The following is a 16,496-nucleotide window of genomic DNA, read 5'->3' as shown; positions in this document are numbered from 1 at the left end:
TGCCTTTGCATTAGCATTCTCAAGATAGCTAACAAAATTAAATTCCACAAAGAAAATATACTAAATCAATGGAAAAGCATTATAACAGTTCTGCAAAGTGTGTGATTCCCCAATCCAAAAATAGCTTACCAGCCACTAATTGTGGTCTGCCAAGTGCTTGACAACCTGTGAGTGTGCATGGGCATTTTGCAGCAAGCAAAACAGGGGCTTCATTGAGGCCCTGGTGGATAGGCATCCATGACCTGTGGGTTACACTTGCTATATAGTTCACAAGTTCTGCAAGTGTGCAATATATCAAACATGAGAATAAAGTAATTGCGGGGGAGGGAATGGATGCTTGGTTTTTGGCCACTCTTTCTGCTTCTGTTATTTGATGTTATTCAATAGCTTCCTTTGTAAAATTTTGACAGCAGGGCTCCAACAGACTATCCAAACAGTTAAGACAGCCCAAGGCTGGCCTGCCCATGAGGCGAGATGAGGAGGTCACCTCAGGTGGTAGATCTGGGCCCGAGGAGTGCATTGTTCACCACCACATCTCCTACTCAGACATGTTACACCCTTGCCATGCCTGCGATGTGGACAAGCTTTCCCGTCCTGTGGATACCTGCCCCCCCCCAGCAGCAGTGGGGTGTGTGTGCCCACATCATCAGCCACAGGGTTCACCAGAGGATGAGGAGGCAGGGGTGAGGCATCCATGCCAAAAGGCAGAAGGGATTGTCAGCCCTGGAAGAATTGCTGGTGAAACTCACTCCATGGGAAAGGCAGTTAGATAAAGTACTTTGACAAATTGAGGAACTGCAGCCTATAGAAGTAACCCTTCTACAGAAGTATAGAAGTAACCCTTCTGCAGCTCTCTCTCTCTCTCTCTCTCTCTCTCTCTCTCTCTCTCTCTCTCCTAGTTAGCAACAATGTCTCATCTACTGGGAAGCTATTGTAGCAGTTCTGTGCCACCCCGAGAGTCACTTCACAGAGGTTCTTCTTATATACAGTGGTACCTCTGGTTACAAACTTAATTTGTTCCAGAGGTCTGTTCTTAACCTGAAACTGTTCTTAACCTGAGGTGCCACTTTGGCTAGTGGGGCCTCCCGCTGCTGCCGCGCGGCCGCTGCATGATTTCTGTTCTCATCCTGAGGCAAAGTTCTTAACCCAAGGTACTACTTCCGGGTTAGCGGAGTCTGTAATCCGAAGTGTTTGTAACCCGAGATGTTTGTAACCCGAGGTACCACTGTATATTATGTCTAAGTGCAGATGACAGACAAACCCCTCTAATAATTTGTCTAATCCCTTTTTAAACCCATCCTTTAAAGCTGTGTACTGGCCATCAGTATATCTTGTGGCAGTGAATTCCACAAGTTATCTATAGATGTGTATAGATGCACTTTCTTTAGTTTGTCCCAAAGCTAGTGATCATCAATTTCATTTCATGAGAGCCAAACAAAAAGGCTCTTCCTCTCCTTTCTTCATACATCATGCATAATTGTGCAAACCCCTTCACTCTCCCACCCTGTGAATCCTTATTTTTCTAAACTCACAAAGCCAGAGCACTCTAAGCTATACTCATGGGCAAGATTTCCTTTGCTCTTTTCTGCACAACTCTGCAACATACTTTTTGAAATGGGCCAACCAGAAGTGTCCAGAATATTTCAGATGCTGTTACACCACAGATTTATACAAAGCCATGGGAACTGACACTCTACATCTATGAGCAGATATTAATTCTTAATGATAATTAAATGATTGCGCGCCTGTCCCCATTAGCTGATTAGAGTGCTACATTTAGGCAGCAAGATGGAAACGGCATTAGAAGCTTTCTTCTGTAATAATACGCAAAGCTGTCTATTCATCTTGTCCTGAGCTGGCATGGATGAGAGGAGGCATTTTCTCAAAGTGGGGAGGAATGGGGAACTGGGCTGCCTTGGACCCAACAAGGAGCCCACAAGGTAGCAGTGAAGGCTGGTGGTTCAGTGCCACAGGTAGCTCTTAGTTAGGCACGAAGGGGGACTGTGTTCTTTGGGGCATCTGTTTCCAGTCCAACTCTCCTGTGCTCTGCCCTTTTTGCAGGATCACTAGACACTCTTAAAAGGCATGAAGATGGATACCCCTTCATTATGTGGCCTCCCTCCTGGTGCTATCCCTGCCCCATGGCTGTGTGGTCCATAGGACTCAAGAAACAGCGCCTGCTTGTCCTTTAAAGAGGAATGGTGTGCTTTACAACACAAAATTTGTTGAGAGGTGGACAATTTTTGTGAATTGCTGCAATGCAGATTTAGGAAATATTAGCCTTGAAAGTCATTTATTTATGTAAAGTATGGGGAAAATGTCAGCAACCTTAGCAAAGCTTTCTATGTTGGAAGAATTCTCTGTACTTGAATTTGGTCATTCATTGCTCTTCCAAAGTAGCCAAGAGGTGCTAATGAGGTTATGATATGCTTTGTATACAACAGGTAAACTGTAATGATGCTTTTTGCCCTCATTTTAATTTGATGTACTTGCTTCATGTATGCAGATTTACAAATAGATAGATATAGATATGCTTAGCTTTTCATTTAAGATAGATTGTAATGTGTCCATGCTAACCCAAAGAGTAGATTGTGGCTGAAACAAAACCACTGCTAAGGTCAGGATGCAAATAATGTAACTGAGAAGAGAAGCCAGACAATATGATCTAGTCCTTAATCATTTTCAATGTTTGAGGTGGAGAGATATCACTTATGGGAATGCTAATGTAATTATAATTTTCATCCAAGTTTCTTCATTTATTATTAAAACGGGAAGATAGAAGTTATTGTGTTGCAATTACTTACCTGTCCTGAAGCAAAAAAACCCCGGTGACTAATTAGGGAACCTTTTTTAAGGATAAATGTTGAAGCCAGATGTGGTCTGCTGACAATACATAACTGGAATGTTGTTCATTACGACATGGGAAATGGTGAAAAGATTCAAGTAGAAATTTTAGGGTTTTCTAAATAACCCCTGTATCACTAGCATCACTAACATCTGCAGTGTTTAAATTAACACTGATTTATCCATTGGGCAAAATATTTTTGGATTCTCTGAAGCACTGGAATAGTAATAATTACATAGGTATGTGGTGACCAGTTTTAATTATTATGGATATCAGATGTAAGTAAAGGAATGGCAAGATCTAGATTGTGACAACAAACTAGCTCCATCTGATCCTTACAGGAGACCGAGAAGCTGCACTGGTGAGCCAGCACCAGTGCCACACACGGAAACGCCGTTTAGCTTTCCGCTATAAAGCGGTACCTATTTATCTACTTGCACTTAAGAGTGCTTTCGAACTTCTAGGTGGGCAGGAGCTGGGACCGAATGACGGGAGCTCACCCCGCCGCGGGGATTCGAACCGCCGACCATACGATCGGCAAGTCCTAGGCACTGAGGTTTTACCCACAGTGCCAGTTATGCAAAAGTTCTCCCTCCCCCCCTTACATGTAGTTTTGGCTTTATTTCAAAGTAAAATGCTATACTAAAATAGAGGAAGGAACAAGGAACAAGGTCATCTGGGATGGTCTGTGTGAACCTTCGGCAAAAGGTCTCTTGCTCAGTTCCTGGATTTCTGTATACTCTGATGCTTTATTTCACTTGTTTCATTACCATCAGCAATAATAATTGCCACCCTTTTAATAATACAGAAGAGGATAAATCACAGACTACTCTATTGCATTCTAAATCACTGCATTCTTTCAATATTTGTTTACAATATGCTTGAAATGATGAATGGTTAAAACCCTATTATGTGTGATGATCCATTCTGAAGGAGGTTCATTTTCCTGCTTTGTGGTGTGTTAATGCTCAGCCAGGATATACATCAAGGTGAAGTTCAGGCTGGGCACAAGAGAAGACAGAGTTCAGGCTAGATACAGGTCAAGGCTTTGAGGAAATACAGAGCTGTGAAGTTGTTCCAGCAAGGAAGAAGCTGAGATAGAACCCTTTCACAGCAGAATCACCAGACACACCCTAACTATCAGCACCATATGTGCTGCAAGATGATGCTCCCCTTAAAGGCGCCTGCCCTTCTCTAGTTATCTGCGACTGCAATGAAGCCAGGAAGGCTCAGGTCTTCCAAGGTCTCCCACAGTGGAGCCCTCAAGGTAAGAGGACACTTGTGCCTCACCAGGGAAGAAGAAATTATTCAACAGAACAGGTGACAAAAGAGGGCAAAGACAACCACAGTATATGCATATGCTAACTTCTATGCACAGATGCAAAGTTAATTTAGAAATAATTGATGCAGTTAAGAATTGTTTGTGCTATTCAAGAGTCAGAGCAGGAGATGGAGTGACTGCAATCTAGGAGCCTTAGGGAGAAGGAAATAAGGTGACCAAAGGGGAGAAGCAAGGGGGAGAGAGGGAGAGAGCACCAAAGAGAGAAAAAGAGAAAGTACATAAGCATAAGATAGAACCGATAAAGCAGATCCGCTTCAAATTGCATAGCTTTTTCATTACCACCATCACTATCAAATGACAGACCACACCTGTCTCCATTGGCTAAACCCAAACAAGCACCGATTCTGTGCTTTCCAGCAGTGCTATAGTGCAAAAACATGTTGGCACATGTTGCTATTCTCTGAATTCTCTATTTTATTATTATTATTATTATTATTATTATTATTATTATTATTATTATTACAAGGGATCCCCTCAAAATGATTGATCATCAGAGCATAGGTCAGTGACGCGTTCTGTGATTTGTTGTTTTCTTTGTCATCCTATATGAAAAATGTGAAGATCCATGAAGATCTGTTGTGGTGCTGGCAAGTACCACATCTATTGTTCTACCAAGCCCTCCCAACACTGTAAACTTTAATTTGATGGTGTTTGGGGGATTGACCCTGTATAAAATCATGCAGATTCAAGACAATGCATTTTAATTCTAGTAGATTGTCTGACATATCCAGACGCCATGGAATAACAAAGAATGTTTGTGTGCCTGTGTGCTCATGCGCTTTCTCTCTTTCTGACTGTTGGGAGGAGTAGGGGAAAGAGTGTGTCAGAAAAGGAGGAGAGGGTGGTGCCTATTATACTCTCAAAATTCCAAATGTGCCCACAAACCCCTAAAAGGCTGGTGTCTCTATGATATAGCCTTTCACAGGCTTAGCGGGCACACCTATAAGGAAACCACATGAGAACGCCGTTGTCCCTCTTAGGAATGTAACAATTGACTGGATAGACTTTACTGTATTCAGAATAAAGCTAAGCCCCATGTCACCAAGAGGCTAAACTATATAATTACCCTGTTGGCTCTTTTCATCAGCGGCTATCTTAGGCAAAGGTAATATATTTTCCCCAAGACTCTAAAGCCTGAAAGAAACAGAACCACACCAGAGAACTGGAAAGAAGATTAAATAATTTGAGTAATCTCTTTGCCACTCCCTTACACTAGGACATAATGCACAATGCATTGCATTAGGGATGCTACCAGTAGTGGAGATATTCCCAAGAATCATTGAATGCGGTGACTGATTTTTACAAGTGCTGCATGCTGTTCTCCATACCTCATTCTAAAAAGAGTCACTGTTTAAGATGAAGGAGACAATCTGCCCAACCTGTGGTGTGTAGAAATGAAAAATCATGGGAGACGAGAGAGGCAGGTGTAGCTAGGCGTCTGTCTGGGCGGACCCTGAGAGCCTCTTTTATTGAATATTACAAGCATTGCCAAAGTGTGCCTGTGGCTGATTGGTTGATACATACACACAGAAACTTGTGATTGGTTAACATAAGTACTAAGGCGGGAATTACATGTGAAAGGTGGGGATTACATGTGATCATTTATCATTGATGGAGAGAAGGCTGAGAATCGGAGTTAGAACTAGACAGGCATGAAGCCTCCTAACTGAATTGTAACTAGGGATTAATTGGCACAAACAATATAACAATCGAGTTCTATAGTTATGGTCAGCTAGGCATGGAGAGCAAGTACAGTTTGTTTTCCATGAGCTTAGGATGTTACTTAATGATTGATTATAGCATGTAACAATGTAATCAGGTTCTGTAGTCAGCTAGGCGTGAAGAGCAGGTTCGCACAGTGTGTGCAAAAGCAGGGAAAAACCTAGAGCAAGACTTCTCAGAAAGCAAGAGAAAAAGAGGAGCAAAACTTCCCCAAAATGGAGCAGTTTTATGCAGAAAGAGACTAACAGTTATGTGCAGAAAGAAGACTTCCCTTTATCTCCCCCTTTCTTTTCTTGTTTGCGAGGCATTCTGGGTAAATAAGGCAAAAATATTTCAGGATTAGTGGTGTGCCAACAAATGCCCAAAATAAGTTCGCCAGGGTCGATGGGACAAAAATATTTCGGGATACGTGGTTTGCCAACGCATGCCCAAAATAAGTCCATCCAGGATCGATGGGACAAGAATACTTCGGGATACGTGGTTTGCCAACGCATGCCCAAAATAAGCCCGTCCACATCTCACCTTAGGTTTACTGTTGGTGTTGCCATTTCGCAAAGTAGGCGGCGAGAAGTTTATTAGGTGGTTGAGGGGGAGAGAGAAGCCGAGAGAAAAGGCTTATGAGGCCAGGAACGCATTGAAGGAAGCAACATAACAAAATTAAGATGCATATAATGACAAGGGCATATTGAAAGAGATTACGAAGCCAAGTAAGATTAGGTAGCCAAGCAGTAAGCCACTGGGTGAAAAAATCCCAGAGGCCAGAAAAACCAACGTCTTGTTTAATGTGGTGTGTGAGATTTTGCAAATGAGAGATCTGCTTTTGGATGGCTTTGGAATTATCAGTAATATTAAAACAGCACATGTTGTCCACTTGTTCACAGCCGTAATGATGAAGCATCAGCAAATAATCTATAGCGGAATTTTGTAAAAGTCCATTATGTAGTCCACTCTGTTCTTTATTCAAAAGGTGAAGAGCTTCTGAAGTAAAATTCAGGGCTTTTTCTGCAGAACAAGCTAAAGAATTAACGTTCATACGATTCCGTACAGCCAATCCAGGGACTCCTAAGAGAGAAACAACTAAAGAGATATATTCAGACCTACTGAAAAAGGAGACAAAAGCATCACAATCGTTAGTCAATTTCACAGAGCGGCGATATCAAGAGTGGGATAAAGGATCCAGAACACCAGGAATAACCTGGATTCCTTCTTTGGCCGCAGAAAATTTGGGTAAAATTAAGCCTGCGACTTTAGGAGGTAATTGGGTGGTCATAAACACAATTTCACCAGGTAAAACAGTGTCTTTGGTTTTTTGATTAATTAAGTCGATGGTAAAATCAGAGCGTGTATCCTTTGAGATGGTTTTAATAGTGGAGACTAACGGCGGGGGGGGGGGGCTCCCTATTTGTCCTGGCCCGGGAGTGGGGCCCCTAAGGAGTTTCCCGAACTCCTGCACTGAGTTGCCCAATGATAGCCTTTACCGCACTTTGGGCATTTCTTGGAAGGTTTAGCCTTATTGGCATCACCATTCCTGTTTGGACCCCCGCCAGGGGCTCTGCATTGTTTAGCAAAATGACCTGGGCAATTGCAGTTGAAGCAGTTGCTATTCCCTCCAGCATTCCTGTCACATAGGAGGATTTGAGACCAGAATCAACAATGGCCCTTCTTAATTCTCGCATTACAGAATAAGAAAGGGTTTCATATAGCACCTGTTGTTGTGCTGTGCCTGGGTTTGCATAAGAAATAGGGAAAGCAGATGGGGTTGAGCTGGAGACAGGGAAAGCTGATGGGGTTGAGCTGGAGACAGGGAAAGCTGATGGCATTTCACCAGCCCACTCAGATTCTTCCTCTAAGGAAAGGAGACCTTTTTGCCTGGCTTGAGAAAGTGCAACACGAACAGCTCCTGTGAAACAGGCAGGAGCTGAGGCAGGCAAGGGAGGGGTGGAAGGAGGGAGGGAAGAAAGAGAGGGGGAAGGAAGAGGGGGGGAAGTGGATGTGGGCTGAGACACAGCTTCTGAAGAAGCAGGTGCATGCAAAGGAAACACAGGAGGGAGGGAAGGGGGGATGGGGGTGGTGGTTGTGGGCTGAGGGACAGCTCCTGTATGAGCAGATGCAGGAGGGGGGGAAGGGGGGTGGATGGGTTGGAAGCAGGCAAAGGAGGGAGGGATTGGCAGGATTGTGCAGGAGGCAAAAGCTTGGGGTAAGGAGGGGGATTGTCTGCAATAGTTAGAAGTGCAGGAGCCGTGGGAGACGCCTGAGAGGCCAGGGGCCCTAAGTTTGCCACGGCAACTGCGCATTTCTGCCAAGTTAGCAGACAATGAATAGGAGCCCTGGCTTCTGCAAAAAGAGTTTTTCCAATCTTTTGCCAAGCCTCTACCCCCAAGGAGCCTGCCTCAGGGTACCAGGGACATTGGAATGCGATCTCACATAGCAAACGTTCAATTTCCTTTAAAGAAACATGAGCACCTGCACCTCTCTGTCTGACTAAATGAAGCAGTTCAGTAGCATGCACTTTCCGGGACTTTGTAAGCTCCCCCCCCCATACTCACGGTGTAGCCGGCTAAGACTTCTCCAGTCGAGTGAAGTATGAGGCTGCGTGAAGGGATCTGGCACGCCGTGGGTCACCAGATGTAGGAATGAAAAATCATGGGAGACGAGAGAGGCAGGTGTAGCTAGGCGTCTGTCTGGGCGGACCCTGAGAGCCTCTTTTATTGAATATTACAAGCATTGCCAAAGTGTGCCTGTGGCTGATTGGTTGACACATACACACAGAAACTTGTGATTGGTTAACATAAGTACTAAGGCGGGAATTACATGTGAAAGGTGGGGATTACATGTGATCATTTATCATTGATGGAGAGAAGGCTGAGAATCGGAGTTAGAACTAGACAGGCATGAAGCCTCCTAACTGAATTGTAACTAGGGATTAATTGGCACAAACAATATAACAATCGAGTTCTATAGTTATGGTCAGCTAGTCATGGAGAGCAAGTACAGTTTGTTTTCCATGAGCTTAGGATGTCTGTTACTTAATGATTGATTATAGCATGTAACAATGTAATCAGGTTCTGTAGTCAGCTAGGCGTGAAGAGCAGGTTCGCACAGTGTGTGCAAAAGCAGGGAAAAACCTAGAGCAAGACTTCTCAGAAAGCAAGAGAAAAAGAGGAGCAAAACTTCCCCAAAATGGAGCAGTTTTATGCAGAAAGAGACTAACAGTTATGTGCAGAAAGAAGACTTCCCTTTAGTGGTGTTATCAATATTATAAATTTTGGGGAAGGATGACCTGTGGAGGACTAGATGCCTGCTACCTTCACTGCCACCTACAAGGAAATGCCATCATATTAATACCATTGCCTTAATATGATCTCTTCCATTACTGTTACTATTTAACTGAGTGCCATTGCAGTGATTCCTCCAAGTCTATTTTGTGTGCCAACATTTTCTTTCACTGCTCCTTTTTACATTAGAATGGCCAACTTAGCACCCAATATATAGGCCAGCAATACGTTGCACTAATTCCATCTGCTCTCCACCCCCTATATACCCATTGCATTTGACATCTGGCAAGGAAGGGTGCAGCCTACAAAATGCTTTTGAAATGCAGGATTTCTGATTATGTCATGTGTTTGTTCTGGCTACAGTGGTACCTCGGGTTACAGATGCTTCAGGTTACAGATGCTTCAGGTTACAGACGCCGCTAACCCAGAAATAGTACCTCGGGTTAAGAACTTTGCTTCAGGATAAAAACAGAAATTGTGTGGCGGTGGCGTGGCAGCAGCAGGAGGCCCCATTAGCTGGTTAAGAACAGTTTCAGGTTAAGAACGGACCTCCAGAACAAATTAAGTTCTTAACCCGAGGTACCACTGTACATCTTTGGGTAATAAGTGACTAGGCTTATTTATGAGAATCTCTGAAGTCACATGTTGGTGTGCCAGTTGTCTTTGTTTCAGCATCTTTAATTAATAAACTAATACTTCTTTTTATATACAGAAAAACACTCTATCTTTCTTGTCATTGTTAACCCCAGCGGTGCCATATTTTGGAGTGCATTCAAGCCTCAGTGTGAAAAAGATCCTAAAGGGAATATCAGAGTTGCATGTGAGAATGCAGGTTGTATGCAAGCTACATACTTCAGAACTTTAAAAATAGTGAATCTAGTCTCTTACTTTTAAAGTTATGATGTGCTTTGCTAGTAAAAAGTTATGGTGACATTAGAGACACACTAATATTATAGACACAGAAAAGAAAATCCTTTGCTGCCATTTTGTTTGTTCGGCTTGGATGGAGCCCTGCCAAAATACTTTAGCTGGGATAATGGGCCAACAGTGAGAATAAATCATGGGGGGGGGGGGAGAAATTGTACAAGAGCAATAGATTTCTCTAGGTCACCTTTAATCCTAGCCTCAAGTTCATTTCAATTTCCACACTGCATTTCTTTCTTTCAAGTATGTTTGCTAATTGTATTTAATTTCCCAATTATCTGGTGCTTTGGGCATGGGCTGGCATACATGGTCATTATGGTTTAGGGTGAAAAGAAAGTAATCATTCTTTGTGTCACTCACTCTGGAAGATAATTATCTAGGAATGGGAGCACATGAATCTATTAAAATGTTCCTTACACAATATTCCTGGTACGAATGAATTTGATCCTTGTAGGGACCTGCTACTTTGTTTGCAATCAGACACAGTTGTCTATTTTAAAGTCCCATCAATTTAAAAGGGATTTTATGATCCAGGAATAATTTAGAGGGATGTGCCTATTATTTCTCACAGATAATAACAACTAATTTGGATGTTTATTTTATAATAAGCATTTGTGCACAATCATCAATGTTACAATATTCTGTAGAACAGAGGTGGAGTACCTCTTCAGCCTTAAGACCACATTCCTTAATGAACCACCTGACATTGGTGGGTGGGGCTAGAAGCAAAAGTGGGTGGAACAACCAATGCAAATATTTACCTTTGTAAAGAGGCTAGTTTATACACAGACTCACATACCCCACACTATCCACCAGCCCTACCAGTTCCACTCCCAAGCTCTCTGCAATTGAGTATGAAAATATGAAGGAATCTAAGTCTGGTTGGCATTCCCAGTCACGGGGAGTCTTCTAAATGCATTCAGTAGAACATGCAAAGAATGTTCAGTCCTTCTACCCAATGGGCAAAGTTCTGAGGCTACACCTGGCAGGGGAAGAGATACTGGAGGCAGGGCTAGGATGTACAGTCCTACTCCTCCATTGACACATCTTTAGGCAGACACCTGAAAAGGGTTTATGGAGAACCAGAATGTGGTTTAACCTAGGCTTCAGGCTTTCGGCTTGCTTCCCCGCTTGATACAAAGTATGCATTAGCATATTTTCAGGAAGATTATGTGTCAGCTGTTCCTGTGGTCCTATACTTACAGCTTTGCCAAATGAGCAAATTAATAGACATTCTGCTCTTAGCAAACATGTAGATTCTGAATGTGCAGTTCCATTTTAGGAAATGCAGTAAGGTTCAGGTGAGTTCATGCCTAGCTCAAATGGTCTACAAATAATACATGTCTCTAAGCCTTGTGATCTCTACCTCAATGAAACTCAAAAAGTAAGCCAACCATTGATTTCTGTACCAGAAGATCCCTTTTTTAAGGCTCAGGACAGGCAATATACACTAAAACTACTTACATTAAGACCACATTCCTATTTCTAGCCATTAATGCCTGCTGAAAAGTTAGCATTGTGATTCATTTTAAGGATCTGCATATAAATTTTGATGGACCCCTAAAAAGGGAGTTGCCGAGCTAAGGAGCAACTCTCAGTAACATCTTTTTTTCACTCCTTTGTGCCACCAACTGTGGTTGTGTTGATTGACACTGTTTTTATTCTAAGTTTTAACACTGCTGTTTAGTACACTTCTGTTCCATCAGATTTCTTACACCAGATGTATCATGGGTGTATTTATTTCCTGATTGACACACAACACCTTCAACAGTTTCATGAAATGCATAGCAACAGTGCAAATTTCCCATCATGACATTTTCATGTCAGAAAAATCTGCACCTATTTGATTTATGTCACACAGCTGTTAAAAACAAATCTTTCTATCAAAAAGGATATTGCAGTCTGAAGCTGCAGATGAAAATAAAAGTCTCAGGTTAATATATATATGCATATATGTTTGTAAAATGTCTTCATGGGTTGTCAACACAGTGCCCATGGGTGCTCTTGTTCCCTCTAGTGCAGCCTTTCTCAACCTGTGGGTCCCCAGATGTTGTTGAACTACAACTCCCATCACCCCTAGCTAGCAAGGCCAGAGCTCAGGGATGATGGGAGTTGTAGTTCAACAACATCTGGGGACCCACAAGTTGAGAACCGCTGCGTCTAGTGCCTCCTATGGCACCCGCAAAAGGACTCACCAAATATCCCCTCAAAAAACCACAGTTCATGAGAGACTGTTTGGTTTTCTTGCTCAACTTCTGTTTACATTAGCTCAGCCTTTCTGACATGCCTTCATGGCAGCCATTTTGTGTTATGCCACACCCCAATGGCAGCCATTAAACTTACTTTACTTTTGACAGAATGGCACCTGCAGCCTGATCTTCCTGAAGTGATATGATTCATTCTACCACTTCAGGATTCTACCACTTCATTTAGCTAAACACCTAGCAGTCCAACATTTCGTTGCCCCAGACATAGAAAAGTGCCTCTCTTTTCCACTTGCAAAACCAGCTGTTGTCTGCACTCAACTTTGCTGCAGTAGCCCTTGGCCTTGACAACTTCCAGATAAAAAAATCAAGATAAAATTTACATTACATAAATGACTATAGAGCAATATACATACATACATATATATATATATACTATTGTTATTTTAACCAGCCCAATATAGTCTCCATTTAAACCAAATTAAAAAGATCTGTTATCTGCTGAGGAGTCCCCTACATGCCCTGGTTCTTTCCATTTTGTTCACTTGGAGTTTCCTTGTAACTGAAGCATACAGTACTATTTCATCGGCTACAAAAGGATGAAAATCTTCTGATAAAAAACAGAGGATTTCTCTATCAGAATAAGTTGTTAACCTAGACAAAATCTTTCTCAAGCATTTTTTTCTCTTGGCCCATCGTATAGCAGGCATTTCAGTACATAATGACATTTCCCTTCCAATTCAAATTGCAGACACAAATCTGTTGGGTGACAGGAGCCTGTCTGCATATGCCATCCAACATGGCATGAATTATGATCTGTAAATGCAGTTTGAGAAAAACACTATGAAAGGGAAAGAATGTCAATTTTTCCTCAAGTTGTCAAATTTCCTTCCAGATACCTAGATTTTTTGATGGCCCTTTGAAAAAATATATGCTGCTGAGATAATTTAAATGGTCACAACTGCCTCACATCAGCCCCATTTTTTACTTCAGATAACCTTTCCCTTAGTTTGTTTTTGCCTAAAGCTAGGTGATCCCAAAATATGATCGGACTATTATTTTCAACATTTGAGGGCTCCAGGCTTTTTTAAGGTGGACTGGGTAGGCTGCATGACCACACACGAATCTGTTCTCCAGCAGAGGGAAACAGTCAGGAAACAACTCATGAGGAACAGCAGCTGGTCCTGCCCCCACCCTGCCAGCACCTGGGACAGCGGTCTCACTCTGCCTAACAGCAGGGACAGCTCTGGAACTGAATTATGGGAAGTGAGAGAGAAAGAGAGAGAGAGCTTTACAAAAGCCACTTTGCATACTGAAAGAACAGGGAAAGGCGCAGCCCTTGGAAGCATCTGCAGAACAGCCTTTTGAGCCTTCTCCCCAATCTGCCTGAGTTATCCCAGCGGTGAGCTCAGCCCATGCAGAAAGTAGGGTGCCCTTTAGCATAGCCATCTGCTCATCAGTCTGTTTGTTGGTTCGGGAGGGTCATGAACTCAAAGCCAAAGTAGTTGTTCCTCTAAATGGCATGGCTGAAGGAAAGGAAAGTGTGCTCATTTCTGATGCTCCCAGGACCCCAAACAAAATCAGTGGACACTTTCCCCTCCTGTTGTATATAATTCCTGATGCACTTGCCATGTTTTCCAACCCCCTTCACTTCAACCTGGTCTTTTCCCAGTGACCAGCTCTGTGCCAACGCTCAACAACTGCTTAAAACATTTACATTGCATATTCATATGACAGAGAATGTATTTTAGGCTACGACGCTCCATTTAAAAAAGAAGTGAGGCATGCTGCATTATCACTCTTGCTGGAAGAAAACAAAGCAAAACAAAAGCAAGAACGCCACCAAGGTCATTTCCTTTTATTTCCTTTTTTCTGTAGTCACTGCCATTTACAATTATCACTTAAGGTGCAGCCCTGGTCCAGTCATGACATCCATGTCACGAGCTGAAAGATCCCTCACTATTATTATGAGTGCCCTCTCCGCTATCCAAACACACACGGCTAATGCTGCTCATAGTGGAGTTAGCTGAGGGCAAAATTTATTTTTAGAAAAATGATACGTTTGAAGCAGCAGCCCTCCTGTTTAACAAATGAAAAGAGGAGTTGGCGAACTCATTTGAACTCTTCCTGCACATGAAATGGTGGACATATAAAGCGTTCTGACATTGATGCAGAAAACATAAGAGGAAAGGCTAAGGCTGTGTATGCATTACTGTTTATTCTGGCTCCGGTGCAATCCCACTGCTGGAGTCCAAAGCTGTGTGCACATGACACTAGCCACAGTCCATATCTATGCTGTTGTTTCTTGAGAAATGCTGCTGTGTGGTACATTTCCTCCCAAACCAGCTTCCAGCTGAAAGGAAAACATAAGCCAGATACACTTGAGACAGTCAGTGTGGATGTGTGGATGACAGCGCATGCACAGATGGCAGCTTCATGACTATGAGTTTAGGTGCAGGGAAACCAAATAGGTAATGTGCATTGGCTGAAGATATCCCTACCCCTTCTCTGGTGTGTAAATGTGACTTGAAAAGCAGCTGGAGTGAATGACCTCATTGTACTTTAAGCCACTAATGTTGCATGGGCCTCAAGGATACTGCAAAGGAAGGGTGACAGTGTGACCCTCTGCGTATTTACTCAGAAATAAGTGAGGCATAGGCTGTGTCCATGCTTCAACCTCCCAATTTTGTTTACACTGGGAGAAGGAATCACTCTGGGTTGTGGCCAACTAACATCTATTCAGAGTAGATCCACTGTAATTAATGTGGTCCTGAGTTTGCCACATCTATTAATTTCAGTGGCTTTACTCTGAGCATGACTAATATTAGGTACAACCCTCTGTGTTGTATCCAGGGGTTTCCTTCCCGTGTACCCTGCAAGCAACTTAGTGACTAGAGACATCTTTTCTTTTGGCAGGGCACTCTGAGTATGCTCAGGTGTTGCCTGTTCTGGCACAGCTAATTACTGATTGCAGCACACCTTTTATTGCAACATGCTTGTGGTATTATATGCTCAGAGTCTCCTTGCACTAGGCATGCAGGCAACAGTCCACTGTTTGACTTATTGAATGAGGAGCACAAAAGGTAGGGGAGGCACTTCAGACTTCCAATCTATCTTCTCCCTGTAATGCCAGTTAATTCCACTGGAGACATTGTGGTTTCTTAAAGGGCAACATAAACAGCTAGCAAAGTGCCTCCAGTCTGTCAAACTGTCACCATATAAGCAGTCAGATGGTGTGGTTCTTAGAGGGAAGAAGTGCATTGTGATTGCAAAGCTAAGTTGGTCAAAGTTTCAGGATATAAAATAAAATAAAATAAAATAAAATAAAATAAAATAAAATAAAATAAAATAAAATAAAATAAAATAAATAAATAAATAAGCAAGCTTCAGGATGTCAATAAACTGGAGGGGTTACTTAAAATAACAATTTAAAAAGTGCTATGGCAGCCAAAATTTCCAAGTGTGTTCACAGACAGAGGAGAAAGAGTTAAATGGGACTATTTTCACCTGTCCTTTTAAAGAGGGCAAAAACTTAATGGAGGCTGTTTCTGGCCACCTTTTTCAAGAGCACAACATTAGTGAAACCTATGACACTCTTCAAATATTAAAATATCACTATACTTATATAGTGGAAAATTAGTACGAAAAAACAACCTGATTATCTTTGAGGTAGTCCAGAACATCAAATGGCTCAGGTTAACCTCCACAGATGTGTGTGTGGAGTGGCTACAGAGGTGTAGCCAAATAATGTGATAAGACCCTTCCACAAAGGAGGTTCTTAGAGAAGGCACCCTCAGTTTCCGCACGAGTCCAGAGCTGGTTCAAGATGCGCTGCAAAATGTCAGGCACCTTATAACTGTTCCAGCAAAAAGCACCCACAAAACACCAAAGGAACAGTATACCAGCAATATGAAGGCATAGGGTGTGTACACTGCTCAAAAAATGCATCTGCAGAAGGCAGCAAATCACACTTATGGGCTGTGTTTTACTCCCAAATATATGGGCAAAGGATTGGAACCTAAATTAAGTATTTGCAGCCAGCCTTGCCTTGAGAGATGCAAATAGCTTATCACGTTGCTTTTAAATCATCCAATTTTCAACCCTACACGCTCCATCACTTTTCTTACCTAGTAATGATATTTTAATTAGACTGGATTACTTAAAGAAGGAATGTTATAATAGAG

The sequence above is a fragment of the Podarcis liolepis genome, assembly GCF_965112155.1.
Source record: "Podarcis liolepis genome assembly, chromosome: 3".
In the NCBI taxonomy this organism is placed as follows: Eukaryota; Metazoa; Chordata; class Lepidosauria; order Squamata; family Lacertidae; genus Podarcis; species Podarcis liolepis.
Note: the sequence above shows the minus strand (reverse complement) of the source record.